The sequence below is a fragment of the Meleagris gallopavo genome, chromosome 22, assembly GCF_000146605.3.
Source record: "Meleagris gallopavo isolate NT-WF06-2002-E0010 breed Aviagen turkey brand Nicholas breeding stock chromosome 22, Turkey_5.1, whole genome shotgun sequence".
Taxonomy (NCBI): domain Eukaryota; kingdom Metazoa; phylum Chordata; class Aves; order Galliformes; family Phasianidae; genus Meleagris; species Meleagris gallopavo.
Window position 1 is genome coordinate 12888599 of NC_015032.2, and position 6610 is coordinate 12895208.

Here is a 6610-nt window from a genome sequence, read left to right on the forward strand (position 1 = left end):
ACATATAGCTACTGCAGAAGAGACAACTGGCTGCTCCTAAAGTTCACTCCAACTGTCTGCAAGAGGTATAAATTGTTTAAATGTGAGAAGTTTACAAGAGGATTTCCTCCTGTAATATCTATTCCTCCTCCTCCTCCTCATTTAAGATGTAAATGCAGTGTTCTTCAGGAATGTTCTTCAGAGAAGACTCGGACATCTTGGTCCTGTGTCATTCTAATCATGTGCTCTATCCAGAGAAACTGTACTTTTTCTCATTAGCTTTTTGCAGTTAAAATTATTTTAGGATGAGATAAGCAAGTTTTTACACTCTACAGCCACACCTTTATTTCCTACCTCCTCTTTTAATAGTAGTTATTGTATTCCTGTACATCTACATAGGCTACTGTTATGCAGAAAACTCTAGCTCCTTGCTGGATTTGGTTTTACTTTCACTGTTTTGGTTTTTTTTTTCCTTTTCAGTCTTATACTTTTAATTAATACTTGCTCATTTGGGAGGACTCCAAATTAGTTAATTAGTTATTGCTAACTTAGGCGGTAAGCCAGGATTGTGCATATCTACTTCACCATATAATCTCACTGATCAGATGAGTTCTTTGATTTACTTCCTGCTGGGACTTTATGGTACCCAAGTAACTACTGTGAGAGAACTGAAGGCAGATTGTTTCCCTGGGCATCTTCCTTTAGCATCCCAGCATACCTTACAACAATGCAGGCTTGAGCCAAACCCCACTATCTTGCTAGCAAAATGCATACCTGTCTATTCACCTCAGACTCAGGTAACCAGTGTTGTCACAGCCAACTGAAAAAAGAAAACGGGCTGCATGCACAGTGTGTAGTAATTCTAGAAAGTGAGAAATATGATGTGGAGGACACTTGTTCCTTGGCACAGTGTTGTTGAACAGCCAGTCAAGCCACAGCAGTTGACAAGCACAGCTCTTATATCTGTTGCAATCAACCGTGGTCTGGGCTTGGTTGGCAGTCATAGGAAAGTTCTTTCCCAGGATGCTTTCTGGAGAAGGTTTTGTTGGGGGTCTTCACAGGACTTCTCTTGACAGGAGACCTAGCATGAGTGAAAATGTGATTTCTGTTCAGCAGTAGAACAGAGAGGTAGAACTGGGCTTCAGTAAAACCTTATTTCTAATACAAGAGCTGGCGGCCATGCAGTCCTATTTACAAAATAAACTTCTAATTCAAAACTGGATGAATCAATACTGCAGTGAATGTATTCTTCATTTCTAAATCACAGGAGAGGACTCATGTTTAATTATGACAAGGTTATATATAATCAGATTTTTCTTTCTTGCGTGAAATTATATAAATGCTTGTAATTTCACAACCAAAGACAACTCAGCAATACAACCTGCCTCAAAGCAGATCTGGAGAATAACTAAATCATAAATGAACGGCCAAATCAAAACAGATGCTTTTTTATTAAAAGAAAAGTCTTAAGAATGTAAAATTAAAATTTCGGCACTAGAAATCCTTATCTTGTAGCTGGCAGAAGGATGTTACGTGTTTCCTCTATCAAATATGATCAGAAAAACATCTGAGTTGAATGAAACTTGGAGTGCGTTTCTTCAGACTATTGTTTAACATAAATACCTCTCTCAAAACAGCAGTTTCCACATCCTTCAGTACCTCACACCAGTTCTAATCTGCAAGTGCTGCGATTGTTGTTTAAAAAAATATGTAAGTGGTGCCGTATTTTCTGTTTGTGAGGCCTGAGCTCCGTTATTCCTTTTTCTTCCTCTGACAGGCAGGGGATGTCATCAGTGAGGGGGCAGCTCTAAAGTAAATAGACTGAGGTAAATCACAAAAGTCAAGAATGGCTGAAAAATAAGATAAACAAAGTGGCAAATGGCAGGATTTTCAAGGCAAAACTTGGAGTATTTATTCTAGTTTCTGAAGTTCCCACAGAAAACACTCTCCAGTGCGTGCTTGTACCATTCCCTACAGCGTGTATAGTTAAAGCCCACTGCTGGTTTAAAAACAAAGCAAGCAAGAACCTAAGGGAAAACAAACAGAGAGCCTTAAACCTTAAGGCTGATGAAAGTGACTGTGGTTCAGTGGCTCTAGAGAACGCCTATTCTTTGTTTATTCTTAGAATTAGATCAACATGAGAAGCTGTAGTGAAACATGGAGGCACCAGCTATTGGTGTGTCTCATCCCTGACCCCATCCTCCGCAGGGCTGGGTCCACAGTGCCACGGGATTTAGTCTTCAGAGCCAAATAATAATTGCAGGTCTTTCTGAGGATACTGCTGTTGGGGTATCGGTACCGCAAGTACTGTAAACAAGGTTTTCAGGAAGACTGAGAGGATATATTCTACATTTAGATGTGGAGGGCGTGCAAGCTGTGCATGCGTCAAAGACATTTAAGGTGAACGCTGCTGAACAGTGCAGGATGAGGAGATCTTAAAAAAAAGAATAAAAAAATTAAAGAGCTGTTGGTTAGGAAAAATGATCAGGACACAAAGCAGGAGAGTGTGAATTTGAGGCAGCTGCTGGAATGGAAATTGTTTCAATTGGACAGAAGGCATTCACTAAAAACCAAAGGCATTCCAACTTATTTAACTTAGGATATAGGAACACTGGTATCTAGTTCATCCAAGAGAGTATTATGACTCTTGTTTTCAAACAGAATAGGCATGCAAAAAGCAAGCTGAGCTATTTCTTAGCCTAGAAGAATCTCACATTTAAGTAAAAGGTTGTGTCCTTATATTGCATTACTGAACTACTCTGAAGGTGTTTTTCCTCAAGGTTTGTATTTATCTTGCTGGTTTCAGAATTCTAATTGTGCAAACGACTTGCACTGCTCTCGCTGATGAAGTGCATGCATTTTAATAAAGGCAAACGAGAGGCAAACTGACTTGTCTATGTAAGAATATGCATGAAAGCTGAGGGCAATCAACAGAGATGTGAAGTCGGTGTGCAAAAACAGAAGTGTGTAAGGAATTTAATTTGAAACCCTTTGGGCTGTGTGTAATACGGTAATAATGGCAAAGAACAAGTATGGCAGGAGGCTTATCTGCCATGAATCCACAAGGTTAAAGCTGTGCTAACTCACAGTGTGAAGTCAATACATGATTTACATATGCAGGAAAAATAACTGTTTGTATAATCGGCCTAATAATCATAAAGTATAACCATAATAGAAGAAGCTTATTACTGTTTTCAGTAAATTGATTTGAAATACTCTCCCTTTGATGTAGTTTTGTGCAGCACTTTGTCATAGAAAAATCTTCCAGCATTCAGAGTTGGAGAATTACCATCTCATTTAAGTTTTTAATAAAACAGTTGTAACTTAAAAGAAAAAATTAGTTAACGTTCCTCATTTACATCAATTCCTTTTATCTGCTTTATGCCTGATGTATTTCTTTTAGCAATGAGTATGGCCACAGATTCCATAGTTTTATTGAATTAATGGTTACTGGCTGGCTAAGATTTTTCTTTTTATATTTTGTCATTTGGGCTGTGTTAGGACAAGTGATGCACGTGGATAGTGTAATTTGGAAGTCTTCAAATGTAAGGCAAACTTCATGCACAAAGTAAACTCAATTAAACATAAGATTCATTACTTGATCGCTTCTTTTGGCACTTGGTTCTGATGGTGAACCGTGTGTGCCATTAAACAGAGAGATCAACTTTGCCTGGCTTGCAGCCACTCTTTTATCATGATGCCTTTGGCTAGCCAGGACTTTCAGTCTGATCTATTAAGATTATAAGCAAATGCTTAATTGTCTTACGGAACAAGAAATCTTTAGCTGCGTTCCTTTATTTCCAGTAATATACAGGACAGTGTGTATATTTACCTAATGATGGAGATAATTCTAAAAAAAATAGCAATACTTTATAATAAGGGTGAAAAGTTCTTTCAAAAAGCTTATTCAGGCTTCCTTTCAATAAAACACAATCTAAGTACAGAGGATCAGAGCAGCAAATGCAAAGATAATAGATCCAATTCTTCCTCTCACTTTGTCGATCCAATTCTACTGATTCAGAAATTTATGTAACTGGGAGACAGAACTGTTAGATTACGTAAGGTGGTTTTTGTAACATGGCCACAGAGTTCATTCAGTTACTCCTCTTTTGAGCATAAAGAAATACAACATAAACTTTTGCTTTGATTTAGATTCCTCAAGAAATCTGGTAGTTTGAGTGAGGAAGTGCCCTGACAGATATTCATCTGTGCTTATTCTCCTTAGAAAGTTTCTGGACTATTGCCACAAATTCTCATTATACTTTATGTCAGAAGGCCACTTTAGTATCTGATATTGTGTCCTCACGACAGTGTTGCTTTCCTATAGTACTTTTAATCTTCTCCTAGTTTTTCTGAGCATCTATAGTGTTTCATGCTTACTAACATTAATGTCATTAACGGAAACGCAGAGCCCCTCTGAAGAAGTGCTTTTCTCAATATGTGGAATTAAGCATTAAACTGCAGCTGTATTACATTAGTGGGTACTGTTTAAAAGACAAGTCATTCTTTCTCTCTTACGATGTCTGTAACTATAGATCAAGATATGAATCAAGATAAGCATAATTAGCAACGTGATAAAAAACACATTGCAAACTAATTCTGAGTAACCAATCTTATCAGTGAGAACAATTTACTAGCTTTTAATTATCTTTATTATGATACGTTAACTGTTGTCTACACCACATAATTGTGTTATTCTTTTCTGATTTAGCAGACTTTCTTTAGGACTGCTTTTGTCTTCAGACTGTCACTGTTCCCAGCATGAAAGTTTTACACTGTCAAAATAGCACTGGTGTGCTCAGTGGTCTCAACTCACCCCAATGGTTCACAGACAAGTAGAAAGCAACACTCAAATGTGTGCACAAAAGATTTCTCATTTAATTGGGAATAGCTGTAGTCAAACAGTGCACATTCTGCCATCACATGCTCTTCTACAACTGTTAACTTGCTGATCTTTCTCAGTGAGGACAGAAATAGGGCTGGTATTGGAAAGGCCTCTAGCACTGTTTTCATTGAAACTTTAACCATTTTTTCAGGGAAGGAGAGACAGTGATTTGTTTTGGATATAACACAACAATGCTTAATAGCATCTTCTGTTAGGAAGAGTAGGGGAAAGAAACCAGGAAATAAAGTTTGTGAAGTGTGGAGAAAAGAGTAACCTGGACAAAGAAAATATTAGGGAATTTTTGCCAAGAAATGATAAAGTACAGGATATAAATCAAGAGAAATGGGAAAGGAAAAAAAAAATAAAGAAGCAAAAAGTAAAGTAACAATAACATAGTAAAAGACAATTGTAGAGTTTGATGTAAGAAATAAACTTGAAAAAGGTACATTAGAAGCAAGTAAAGCAGGAAGATCAGAATCAACAGCTTTCAGGGCTGGGTACCAGCACAGGCTTCCCAGGGTCAAAGCACCAAGTCAGAGCCCAAAGCATTTGGACAATGCCCTCAGACACAGGATTTGATTTTTTTAGGCAGTCACAGAATCATAGAATGGCTTGGGTTGGAAGGGACCCCAAGGATCATCAAGTTTCAATCTGCCTGCAGCAGGCAGGGCCACCAACCTCCAGAAGTCCTGTATGGAGCCAGGAACTGGACTCGATCTTTGTCCTTTCCATTTCAAGATGTTTCATTCTATTTAAGAAACGTGCTCGAGAAGTTTACTGACTTGCAACCAAGAGAGACACATCTAGATGAAGATAAGTGCACCTTTAGGAGTAGAGGTACCAGCAATGGACACAAAACACCTTTACACTTTTTGGTCAGGTTGATGGTTAGACATGAGGATCCCAAAGGTCTTTTCCAACTTTAAAGGATTCTGTGAAAAACTCTTTTTTTCCCACAGATTTTTCTGGTTTCCTATTCAGCGTTTGATCCTCAAAGTTACATTTGAGCCATATTTTTATTAGTAAACATTAAAACTCTCAACAGCACGCACACGGCAACATGAAAGCCCTGTTTATAAACACATATGCAGTCTGTGCAGATCCAATGTTTACTTCCATTAAGAAGTTGTGTAGCTTGTTTGGTATATCAACAGGCAGGCCTGATGTCTCTCATTCACATTCAGAAATACTTCTACATACCTGAGAGATATGCTGTTATTTTACGTACAGTTGACTTTGGATTAGAAAGTTGTTAATCATAGGCCCAACTACTTAATATCTGAATTATCTTAAATACCTCATTGCTAATGCTATATGTAACATCAAAATGCTTTCCATCTCATTCTCTACTTTAAGTATTTGTTGAAAGGGTGGATGTCACATTGAGTGACATCATCTGGAGCGGCCACAGCCATGTGTTGATAGTTGGTCTAGATGATCTATTGGTCTTTCCAACCTCAATGACTTCATGATTCTATGACATGTCACTTCCAGGTAAGAACACTTGCATCAATGAATTAATGCTCACTATTAATGCTACAGGACTGCATACAAGTTTTCCTAACAGAATGAAAGCAAATAAATAACTCATTGACTTCTGTGAATGCATTATACGTTCAGGCTGGTAGAATTGTCATCCCGCATGGTCTCAACTTGTAATGCAGAAGAGAATTTACAAATTCAGTGCTGTAAACCCTATTTAAGTGAACTTATTTTACTGCTACTTTCTGTCCTTTTCTAGTCCTT